The sequence below is a fragment of the Zeugodacus cucurbitae genome, chromosome 6, assembly GCF_028554725.1.
Source record: "Zeugodacus cucurbitae isolate PBARC_wt_2022May chromosome 6, idZeuCucr1.2, whole genome shotgun sequence".
Lineage (NCBI taxonomy): Eukaryota > Metazoa > Arthropoda > Insecta > Diptera > Tephritidae > Zeugodacus > Zeugodacus cucurbitae.
Window position 1 is genome coordinate 29,258,585 of NC_071671.1, and position 13,111 is coordinate 29,271,695.

The window sequence follows — 13,111 nt, forward strand, 5'->3', positions numbered from 1 at the left end:
GAAGTTATGACTGCTCCCACGTCACCAAGACGCGAATGTGTTGAAGTTTTGTTTGACAGGATATATTTCGTCTTGTCCTCATTCACCTCCAGTCCGATTCGCTTCCTTATCCTGGCGGGAAAAAGCAGAACTAACGGCGCGGTTGTTGCTTCCGATGATATCAATACCATCGGCGTACGCCAGCAGCTGTACACTCTTATAGAAGATCGTACCTTCTCTATTTAGCTCTGTCAAGCATCAAGTTAAAGAAGTCCCACGATAGTGAGTCACCTTGTCTAAAACTTCGTTTGGTATCGAACGATCCCACGGCAATTGACACAGATTGTGGGATCTCCCTTTTTATGGATTGGACCTTATCAGTTCTTCGCCGCCGTATTTGAATAGCTCGGCCGGCAGTCCTTCGGCCCCGTCGTTTTGTTATTCTTCAAGCGGGTAATTGCGAGAGTATTATAATAAAGTTCGTTATACTAGACTTAATATTATTTTCGTGAGGAATGATTGTTTCAGGCAAATATGAATCAAACTGTGTTTTATAAGGTGAACAGAAGACTTTATATTTTAGACTTTTAAGAATTCAATAAAGTAAAAGAAAAAATAATGCAAGTGTAATTCAAAGGAAGTAGAAAGAATCGGCTAAGAATTGGCCAAATATGGCCGATGCCGAAGCCGATGCTTATGCCAAGGCCGATTAATCGGTCGGACTTTAGTAATGAGTATTTTCGCTAATGACTTGTAAATGTTGCTTATGAACTGACCCAGCGCATCAATTCAGTGCAAAGGGTGTGTTCATGCCAAATGACACATTCCTGCATTGTCCTCTAAGCTCGTCAACAATGCACAAAGCGCCAACATAACCAGCGAATTTATATTCACAATAAGAAAAGGAACGCAACACAAGAAGGAAGCAAAGGAACCACGGACGAACGGAAAGGGCGTCTACACCGGATCATCCCAAACAACAACAAAATCACTGTAGATCACCCCAACTCTACAACCCATGATCACCAAGATCGGATGAGAGATTATATACTTATATACTTATAGATCAGATTATATACTTAATATACATATACATATACATAATTTGTTTAACCCACTAAGTAACATATAAGTTAATTTTATTCTTGTTTAATTAGTTAATTTTATTATTTTTTATTAGGCTGGTTTTGATTGTTGCGAGATATGAATTGCAGAGTTTGCATTTCTTTAATTGTTTCATTCTTTAGGTTGTTACGAAATATTTATTGCAGAGCTTGCTTGCTTTAATATTTTCGTTCTTTAAATTACATATACACACACACTCACTCATTTGTACAATTAACAACACAAATTGTATGTACATATACCCCACACACCCAAATATACTAAATTTAGTGATACTAAAAACTAATCATCTGTTTTATTTGGAACACTAGCACAATAATGAAAATGTAATATTAATAAAGGATTAAAAAATGAAAATTGTAGGTAAGAGAAATAATAAAAAATCATTTCGTAAATAAAGAAGATAAATAATTAGTAAATAAGAATAATAGTAGTAGTAGTATCTGTACAAACATGAATTAAATAAATATATTGCTTTGTATTTAATAAACATTTGTTTTATTTTTGTATTTTTTTGTAAAAGCATTGTTTTCACAAGTTTTCTCAGCGTTTATGGACCAGTAGAATTGCTAGCGATTTTGAATTGTATGTATGTATGTGATTGGCGCAGAAACCGTTTAGCCGGTTATAGCCGAATCGATGATAGCGCGCCACTCCGCTCTTTCTCACGCAGTTCGGCGTCAGTTTTAGATCCCAAGTCTAACCGGGTCGCTCTCCATCTGGTCCCTCCAATAGAGTGGAGGCCTTCCCCTTCCTCGGCTTCCTCCGGCGGGTACTGCATCGAACACTTTCAAAGCTGGAGTGTTTTCGTCCATTCGGACAACATGACCTAGCCAGCGTAGCCGCTGTCTTTTTATTCTCGTTCCATCGTCTGCGGTATTCGCCGTTGCCAATGTTTTGAGGACAATAATTCTTGCGCAAACTTTTCCTTTCGAAAACTTCTAGCGTCTTCTAATCTGATGTTGACATCATCCTCGCTTCTACACCATAAAGCAGGACGGGAATGATAAGCGCATTGTAAAGTTTGATTTTGGTTCGTCGAGAGAGGACTTTACTTTTCAATTACCTACTCAGTCACAAATAGCGCCTGTTGGCAAGAGGGATTCTGCGCTGGATTTCGAGGCTGGCATTGCAGACGTTATTAACGTTGGTTCTATGTATACGAAATTATCTACGATTTCGAAGTTATGACTGCTCCCACGTCACCAAGACGGGAATGCGTTGAATGTTTGTTTGGCAGGATATATTTCGTCTTGCCCTCATTCACCTCCAGTCCGATTCGCTTCCTTATCCTGGCGGGAAAAAGCAGAACTATCGGCGCGGTTGTTGCTTCCGATGATATCAATACCATCGGCGTACGCCAGCAGCTGTACACTCTTACAGAAGAACGTACCTTCTCTATTTAGCTCTGTGGCTCGTGTAATTTTTTCCAGCATCAAGTTAAAGACGTCCCACGATAGTGAGTCACCTTGTCTAAAACCTCGTTTGGTATCGAACGATCCCACGGCAATTGGCACAGATTATGGGATCTCCCTTTTTATGGATTGGACCTTATCAGTTCTTCGTCGCCGTATTTGAATAGTTCGGCTGGCAATCCTTCGGCCCCGTCGTTTTGTTATTCTTCAATCGGGTAATTGCTATTCGGATTTCTTTATGGTCGGACAATGAAATAGTTCCACCGTCATCGATTGGGTATTGGGTTCGGCTTCTCCTGGTGCTGCACTATTCAGCAGGTAAGAAAAGTGTTCCCTCCATAAACACAGTATGCCCTGGACATCGGTTACCAGTTTACCACCTCGGTCTCTACATGAGGATGCTCCGGTCATAAAACCTTCGTTAAGTCGCTTAATTTTTTCATAAAATTTTCGAGCATTACCTCTCGGTATCCATCTCATCCCGCAAGTGTTGTGATCGTTTGCAACGTGGCGAGGTAGGCAGTATGTTTTCTCTCCGCTGCGAGACGGCAATCCTCATCGTACCAGCTTGTTTTTTGTCATTGCCGAAATCCAATTGTTCGGAGGATGGAGTCATATGTAGAAGTTCACGTAAGTGAGGAAAGTTTCTGATTGTCATTCACTTGGGAGTGGCCAGGAACGATTCTTTTACATGTGGCTCAAGCAGCTCACGACTTCCAGTGTTAGACCAAGTATCCTCCGGGTAGCCAACAGACATCCGTTTGGAGGCGAGCTAAAGTGAGAAGGCGATACCCGCTTATCCGGTTGTGCATGGGGTTTGGGACCCACCACTTAAAAACCCCCCAATGAAAAGAAAGCAACAGCCTCGGATGAGAGACCCCAATTTTGATGCCGAGCTGTTCAAATACGGCGGCGAAGAGCTGATAAGGTGCATGCATCAGCTTCTTTGCAGAATATGGTCGGATGAAAGCATGCCTGACGATTGAAATCTCAGTGTACTCTGCCCAATACACAAAAAGGGAGACCCCACAATTGGCGCCAATTACCGTGGGATAAGCCTCCTCAACATCGCGTATAAGGTTCTGTCGAGCGTACTGTGTGAACGACTAAAGCCCACCGTCAGCAAACCGATTGGACCTTATCACAGTGTCTTCAGACCTGGAAAATCAACAACTGACCATAATATTCACCATGCTCCAAATCTTGGAGAAGACCCGTGAAAAGAGGATCGACACACACCATCTATTTGTCGATTTTAAAGCTGCTTTCGATAGCACGAAAAGGAGTTGCCTTTATGCCGCGATGTCTGAATTTGGTATCTCCGCAAAACTAATACGGCTGTGTAAGCTGACGTTGAGCAACACCAAAAGTTCCGCCAGGATCGGGAAGAACCTCTCCGAGCCGTTCGATACCAAACGAGGTTTCAGATAAGGTGACTCACTCTCGTGTGACTTCTTTAACCTGATGCTGGAGAAAATAATAAGAGCTGCAGAGCTAAATAGAGAAGGTACAATCTTCTACAAGAGTGTACAGCTACTGGCGTACGCCGATGATATCGATATCATTGGAAACAACACCCGCGCTGTTAGTTCTGCTTTTTCCAGACTGGATAAGGAAGCGAAGCGTATGGGTCTGGAGGTGAATGAGGACAAGACGAAATATCTCCTATCGTCAAACAAACAGTCAGCGCATTCGCGTCTTGGCTCCCACGTCACTGTTGATAGTCATAACTTCGAGGTCGTAGATAATTTCGTATACTGTGGACTGAGTAGGCAATTGAACAGTAAAGTCCTCTCTCGACGAACTAAAATCAAGCTCTACAAGTCGCCTATCATTCCCGCCCTGCTCTACGGTGCAGAAGCTTGGACGATGTCAACATCAGATGAGACGACACTAGGAGTTTTCGAGAGGAAAATTTTGCGCAAGATTTATGGTCCTCAGAACATTGGCAACGGCGAATACCGCAGACGATGGAACCATGAGCTGTACGAGTTATACGACGACATTGACATAGTTCAGCGAATAAAAAGACAGCGGCTACGCTGGCTAGGTCATGTTGTCCGAAGGACGAAAACACTCCAGCGCTGAAAGTGTTCGATGCAGTACCCGCCGGAGGAAGCCGAGGAAGGGGAAGGCCTCCACTCCGTTGGAGGGACCAGGTGGAGAGCGACCTGGTTAAACTTGGGATCTCCAACTGGCGCCGAACTGCGAAGGAGAGAGAGAGGTGGCGCACTATCGTCGATTCGGCTATAACCGGCTAAACGGTTGCAACGCCAATCACATACATACAAGTTCACTTTAAGCTAAATATGTAAATTTTATTAAAGTGAAAGATTTTAGTACGGCAATTATCAAAACTATTTTACGTTTCTGCTGGCAAAATAACGAGTCATGTGCTGAACGACCATATTTCGGGCCCCAGCGAAGTCGATCAGCCTCAGGCCGTTTGGCGATGTTTCGTCATGGAGGCTGAATTTTCCGACTATTGTGCCAAAGACACCTTCTTTACCCACCCTGGCGTTAAAATCGCCAAGCACGACTTTTACATCGTGGCGGGGGCAGCGCTCATAGGTACGTTCTAGGCGCTCATAGAAAGCATCTTTGGTCACATCGTCCTTCTCTTCCGTTGGGGCGTGGGCGCAAATCAGCGATATGTTGAAGAACCTCGCTTTGATGCGGATTGTGGCTAGACGTTCATCCACCGGGGTGAATGCCAGGACTCTGCGACGGAGTCTCTCTCCCACCACAAATCCAACACCAAATTTGCGCTCCTTTATATGGCCGCTGTAGTAGATGTCACAAGGACCCACCTTCTTCCGTCCTTGTCCCGTCCATCGCACTTCTTGGATGGCGGTGATGTCAGTCTTGAGTCGTATGAGGACATCAACCAGCTGGGCAGAGGCACCTTCCCAATTAAGGGTCCGGACATTCCAGGTGCATGCCCTTATATCATTGTCCTTAAAACGTTTGCAGGGGTCGTCATCAAAAGGGGGGGTCTCATCCGAGGCTTTCGTAGATTTTTCATTGGGGGGTGTTTTTATGTGGTGGGTCCCAAGCCCTACGCACAACCGCATGAGCGGACTTCGCCTTCTCACTTTAGCTCGCCTTCAAACGGATGTCTGTTGGCTACCCAGAGGATACTTGGTCTAAAACCGGAAGTCGTGAAGTGCTTGAACCATGTGGAGAAGAATCGTTTCTGGCCACTCCCAAGTGAATGACAATCAAAAACTTTCCTCACTTGAGTGAACTTCTACACATGATCCCATCCTCCAGTAAAGTGGAGGTAAATAGGTCGATTTATTTGTTTTAAATAATTTATTGTTATTATAATTGATATATCAAAGCTATTTTACGCTTCTGCTGGCAAAATAACGTCATACTTGTTAGAACTTTGAATAATTTTATATTTCACATATTGCTGGCATCTATACAGCGGCCATTGTCGTCGGCAAAATTAGAAACATTTCTAATTTGGTGACAGCGAAGACTTCAACCATTTTGTCGCGAAGTCGTACTGTTGTCTAAAAAGCTATGCCCATAAGAACGCGTGTATTTTATTATTTGACAGATGTCGCTCGTCGCTTGTCGTCGTCTATTTGTTCAGCACTTTATTCATTCAGCTATACTCTTGGTGTTTTTTAGTGCTATGGCTCATTTTGGTTTAACTTTACTGAATTATTGGCTCATGAGACAATTGAGCACTTCAACGATACATATCAAGAGAAACTTTCTCATTATTCATACTCTCGCTTTGTGTTTTAGTGGATATTACCCTGTAGTTTGGTACCATCGGAGAAGAGCTAACGATATAACTAATTCCGAATCATTAACACCGGTCCGAGCCCGATTACATGAAATGTTATTTGACTAACAATTTTTACATTGCAATGTCCTACTAGAGAATCAAGCGGAGCGACTCTACATTACCAGTCATTAGTGAAATGACTAGTTCCAAAATCGTTAGTGAATCGCTAGTACAGAATCACTAGCGTTTTCGTTAATTCAAAATGGCTAGTGATTTGACTAATTCGAATACGATAGAGGTTTCATTAATTCAAATTCGCTAGCGATTCTACTGGTCCATTAACGCTTGTGGTTCTACGCCTGAAAAAACTTTTGAAAACAAAACTTTTACAAAATATAAAACAAATGTTTTTGGAATACAAAGAAATATATTTAATTTTTTTTTCTTTTATTAATATTACTTTTTTATTATTAGTTTATTTAATTAATTTTTATTTATTATTTAATATACGTACATATGTGTGCAAAATAAAAAAATATGTTTTATTATTACATATTTACAATTATGTATATTAAGAATATAACCTGATCTATGGGGGGGTAATCCCGCGATGGTTCTATGGGTTGTAGAGTTTGTATTGCTTTTTTATTCTTATTGTATTATTATATTTGTTCATTTATTTAATTAACATACTTTGTAGGCCAAAAAAATACATAAGTAAGTGAAAATTATCGACAAGCATGGAAATGTGCGAATGTCTGTCATGAATCATCAATGAGGAGTAATTTCGCGCAAACGTTTGAACTCGCACATATATGTATGTATATACAAATACACGAACATACTTATATACACATTTTTTGCACATTACTTTTTCACTATATGTAAAAAAAATTTTCCGTACGCTAATTACACATCTTCCTCTTAATCGGAAAAATTTGAAATGACGCGTGAAAAAGATACTATAGCTCTAGTAATCGCTTGACACCAGCCGAACTACTAGGTAGTTTTTGATGATTTTTGACTTATATGCACTAATACAATGGTCGGCACGAGAGGAATTGTGACTGTGTAGGTGAGCACGAAACCCAATAAAAAATCGGTTGATCCAAAGATTAATCTTAGATCGCTCCTTTGCGAGTAAAGGATTACTCCACAATGCTCCGAGGCCCATGCATTTATTACTCCCTTTTAACATAGCATGTCCTTACGAGGGATCACTCCTTTTGAGCTCCTAATGGAGCGCAAACCGAGCTTTCTTTTGAGCTCTCTTTAACCTCCGAAACGAGAGCAGACAGAAAGAAAGAGTACAAAAGGAGTAATGATTTTGGAATAGAAGAGCACAAAAAGAGTAATGATTTTTACCTCCAGAAAGAGCACAAAAAAGAATAATATTATTTACATCCAAAAAGAGCAGAGAAAAATATAAACAGTTTTTTGAATAATTTAATTCAATGTTTTAATTTTCAAAATATAAGAATTAGTAATTCACATAAATTATATACACAGTTATAATAATTTAAAATCAAGTTAATAGCTACTTTAATATTTAGGAATACTTCTGAGACGAAGCAGATTTGAATCGCTTTTTCAAAATCCGCATAAGACGAATAATTTTTATTTAACTGATTCTGAAAAGATGCAAAAATAGCTAACATATATGTATAAGTTACTTAAGATAAAATATAAAAGCTCAGATCTTACCGTGCTCAGATCTTTCCTTTTTTATGTGCAATTTATATAAATTGTGGTTTCAAGTTCATTATATAAATGTGTTAATATCAAATCATTTGGTTTCGACGCCTCTTCACAAGAAGTAGAACGATTCTTGGTAGAACATTTTTGAATTTTTTTTTTTCATTAATCGCCTTAGGTGACGCTTAGAATAAATATTTTCACACATTTTTTTAAATTAATTACATATGCTTCTTATAGTTAATCACTTTTTACCCGATTATATTCGCGATACTTCAATAATGATCACGAGTTGATTACAAATTTCAAACTATTTTAAAGTGACAAAATACGCGTTTATTGCAAACAAAAAAATTCCGCAAAAATCAACAGTTATGATTGGCCGTTATGGTTAATCCTTTATTGATACATTTTGGAATAATAAACGAGCAATAGAAGTATGCGTTCGCATATTATTTGCTCGTTTATTCCTCCAAAATGTATCAATAAGCGAGAAAACAAATAATTTTCGTAAAAACTAACGAAAATGCTTTTATTACTCACTTAATGCTCGAAATGGATGAACAAGTCATTACTCGATTTTGGTATTAATCCAAATATTTTTTACTGGGAAGGAAAGATATCCAATGAGAACTCTGAAACATTACATTTTGAGAATGTTTTCCATTTTTTCATAAAATATGCATTTTGGTGCTCATTTCTTCATTTTAGTAATTTTATTATTAAAACAAATATATTAGATCTTACTGTCTTAACTTTACTGTCTTTAAACAGCTTAAAACTTTAAATTCAATACATAACATCCAACATTCATAATGGTAATACAATTTGGCGCAGGGAACTTGTGCAAAGTGGCATATAATTTTAATTATAAATATGCATGGGGGGATGGGGTCATATGTAGAAGTTCACGCAAGAGAGGAAAGTTTCTGATTGCCATTCACTTGGGAGTGGCCAGGAACGATACTTTTACATATGACTCAAGCAGCTCACGACTTCCGGTTTTAGACCAAGTATCCTCTGGGTAGCCAACAGACATCCGTTTGAAGGCGAGCTAAAGTGAGAAGGCGAAGCCCGCTTCTGCGGTTGTGCGTAGGGTTTGGGACCCACCACATAAAAAAAACCTCCCCAATGAAAAAACAATCAGAGCCTCGGAAGAGAAACCCCCCTTTTGATGACGACCGCTGCAAACGAACTAAGGATCATGATTTGAGGGCATGCACCTGGAATGTCCGCACCCTTAATTGAAGGTACCTCTCCCCAGATGGTTGCTGTCCTCATACAACTAAAGGCTGACATCACCGCCATCCAAGAAGTGCGATGGACGGGACAAGGACGGACGAAGGTGGGTCCTTGTGACATCTACTACAGCAGCCATATAAAGGAGCGCAAATCTGGTGTTGGATTTGTGGTGGGAGAGAGACTCCGTCGCCGAGTCCTGGCATTCACCCCGGTGGATGAACGTCTTGCCACAATCCGCATCAAAGCGATGTTCTTCAACATATCGCTGATTTGCGCCCACGCCCCAACGGAAGACAAAGACGATGTGACCAAAGATGCTTTCTATGAGCGCCTAGAACGTACCTATGAGCGCTGCCCCCGCCACGATGTCAAAATCGTGCTTGGCGATTTTAACGCCAGGGTGGGTAAAGAAGGTGTCTTTGGCACAACAGTCGGAAAATTCAGCCTCCATGACGAAACACCGCGAAACGGCCTGAGGCTGATCGACTTCGCTGGGGCCCGAAATATGGTTGTATGTAGTACCAGATTCCAGCACAAGAAAATTTATCAAGCAACATGGCTGTCCCCTGATCGAAACACGCGCAATCAAATCGATCACGTTGTGATAGACGGAAGACATGTCTCCAGTGTTTTAGACGTGCGTACGCTCCGAGGACCAAATATTGACTCGGACCATTATCTAGTAGCAGCAAAGATACGCACTCGCCTCTGTGCAGCAAAGAACGCCCGTCAACAAACACAAGGAAGGTTCGACGTCGAAAAACTGCTGTCACTACCGACAGCCGAGCGATTTTCTACTCGACTTGCACTCCTGCTCTCTGAGAACACTTATCAGCATCTCGATATAAGGGAGCTGCGGAACGGCATCTCAAACTCATTGCATACCCCTGCAGCCGAAACAATTGGTCTCCGGCAACGCCAAAAAACCAGTTGGTACGATGAGAGTTGTCGTTCCGCAGTGCAGAGAAAACAGACTGCCTACCTCGCAACGTTTCCAAAGACCACAACACGTTCGGGGAAATACTGGAATACGGGGGATTACTGGAAAAAATAAAACGAGCTGCAGAGCTAAATAGAGAAGGTACAATCTTCTACAAGAGTGTAAAGCTGCTGGCGTATGCCGATGATATTGATATCATCGGTAGTAACAACCGCGCCGTTTGTTCTGCTTTTTCCAGACTAGATAAAGAAGCGAAGCGTATGGGTCTGGTGGTGAATGAGGACAAGACGAAATATCTCCTGTCATCAAACAAACAGTCAGCGCACTCGCGTCTTGGCTCCCATGTCACTGTTGACAGTCATACCTTTGAAGTAGTAGATAGTTTCGTCTACTTGGGAACCAGCGTTAACAACACCAACAATGTCAGCCTTGAAATCCAACGCAGAATCACTCTTGCCAACAGGTGTTACTTTGGACTGAGTAGGCAATTGCAAAGTAAAGTCCTCTCTCGACGAACAAAAATCAAACTCTACAAGTCGCTCATTATTCCCGTCCTGATGTATGGCGCCGAAGCGTGGACGATGACAACATCCGATGAGACGACTCTTGGGGTTTTCGAGAGAAAGGTTTTGCGTAAGATTTATGGTCCTCTGAACATTGGCAACGGCGAATACCGCAGACGATGGAACGATGAGCTGTACGATTTATACGACGACATTGACATAGCTCAGCGAATAAAAAGACAGCGGCTACGCTGGCTAGGTCATGTTGTACGAATGGATGAAAACACTCCAGCTCTGAAAGTGTTCGATGCAGTACCCGCTGGAGGAAGCCGCGGAAGAGGACGACTTCCACTCCGGTGGAAAGACCAAGTGCAAAGTGACCTGGCTTCACTTGGTGTTTCCAGTTGGCGCCAAAAAGCAAAAAGACGGAACGAGTGGCGCGCTCTGGTGGATTCGGCTATAATCGCTTAAGCGGTTTCTACGCCAAATATATATATATATGTATTATTATATTGGATCATTTTATAAATGAAGATTTTAAGAATTACGTTCATTGTGATATTTTATCTGCACATTATTCAATTTGGTTCACAATGTTTCACATTTCCGTTTTCCATTTGACAATTCTTCTGTTGCCTATTCCCATTCGTGGGTCGTGAACGCTTCAGCCTGTCGTAATCTTGTCTTCTATTATTCTTGGTACGTGTGATGTAAGTTCTATGAATGACTATAAAAAGGGAATAATTGCAGATCTCTGATGGGAACCTAAATATTAAAAGGAGGTTTACATAGTGGTTAAATAGCAAACATCTGCTACTATAAAAAACTTTTCGATAAAACATTAACACATAAAAGTGTGAGAAAGTAGTTTAGTTATCAAACGTTGTATAATTGAACCATTATATACAACCACAAACATTATGTTATTGGTCAGTTGGGTTTTGTTTTTTCATTTTCATCATGATATACAATATTATGTTTTTTGTCAGTTACGCTTTTTTTCTTTTACTGATAATTTTTTCGTTTTATTTTTTCAGTTTTGTATTCATTTTTATGAGATATCTATTTTAATGTTTTCTTCTTCTTCTTGACTGGGGTAGACACCGCTTACGCGGTTATAGCCGAGTCCAAAACAGCGCGCCACGCATCTCTCCTTCTGGCAGTTTGGCGCCAATTGGTTATTCCAAGCGAAGCCAGGTCCCTCTCCACCTGGTCCTTCCATCGGAGTGGAGGTCTCCCTCTTCCTCTGCTTCCACCAGCGGGTACTGCATCGAATACTTTCAGAGCTGGAGCACCTTCATCCATTCGAACAACATGTCCTAGCCAGCGTAGCCGCTGTTTTTTTATTCGCTGGACTATGTCTATGTCGTCGAATAACACATACAGCTCATCGTTCCATCGTCTGCGGTATTCGCCGTTGCCAATTCTTAAGGGACCATAAATCTTCCGCAAAACCTTTCTCTCGAAAACTCCTAGTGCCGTCTCATCGGATGTTGACATCGTCCACGCTTCTGCACCGTAAAGTAGGACGGGAATGATGAGAGACTTGTAGAGTTTGGTTTTTGTTCGTCGAGAGAGGACTTTACTTTTCAATTGCCTACTTAGTCCATAGTAGCACCTGTTGGCAAGAGTGATTCTGCGTTGGATTTCCAGCCTGACGTTGTTATTGCTGTTAATGCTGGTTCCCAGGTAGACGAAATTATCTACAACTTCAAAGTTATGACTGTCAACAGTGACATGGGAGCCAAGACGCGAATGCGCTGACTGTTTGTTTGACGATAGGAGATATTTCGTCTTTTCCTCGTTCACCACCAGACCCATACGTTTCGCTTCCTTATTCAGTCTGGAGAAAGGAGAACTAACGGCGCGGGTGTTGTTTCCAATGATATCGATATCATCGGCGTACGCCAGTAGCTGTACACTCTTATAGAAGATTGTACCTTCTCTGTTTAGCTCTGCAGCTCGTATTATTTTCTCCAGCATCAGGTTAAAGAAATCACACGAGAGTGAGTCACCTTGTCTGAAACCTCGTCTGGTATCGAACGGCTCGGAGAGGTCCTTCCCGATCCTGACGGAGCTTTTGGTGTTGCTCAACGTCAGCTTACACAGCCGTATTAGTTTTGCGGGGATACCAAATTCAGACATCGCGGCATAAAGGCAGCTCCTTTTCGTGCTGTCGAAAGCAGCTTTAAAGTCGACAAAGAGATGGTGTGTGTCGATCCTATTTTCACGGGTCTTCTCCAAAATTTGGCGCATGGTGAATATCTGGTCCGTTGTTGATTTTCCAGGTCTAAAGCCACACTGATAAGGTCCAATCAGTTTGTTGACGGTGGGCTTTAGTCTTTCACACAATACGCTCGACAGAACCTTAAACGCGATGTTGAGGAGGCTTACCCCACGGTAATTGGCGCAAATTGTGGGGTCTCCCTTTCTGTGTATTGGGCAGAGTACACTGAGATTCCAATCG

The 13,111-nt window shown here is 41.5% G+C and overlaps 2 protein-coding genes across 27 annotated transcripts in view; one reads left to right on the top strand and one right to left on the bottom strand.

Moving 5' to 3' along the window:
- Ptprq_4 (phosphatidylinositol phosphatase PTPRQ) overlaps positions 1-13,111 on the bottom strand; it is a 474,745-nt gene that overhangs the window by 183,664 nt on the left and 277,970 nt on the right. The window lies entirely within an intron of this gene.
- The window catches only part of LOC128922870 (uncharacterized), a 140,094-nt gene that overhangs the window by 49,746 nt on the left and 77,237 nt on the right, over positions 1-13,111 (top strand). The window lies entirely within an intron of this gene.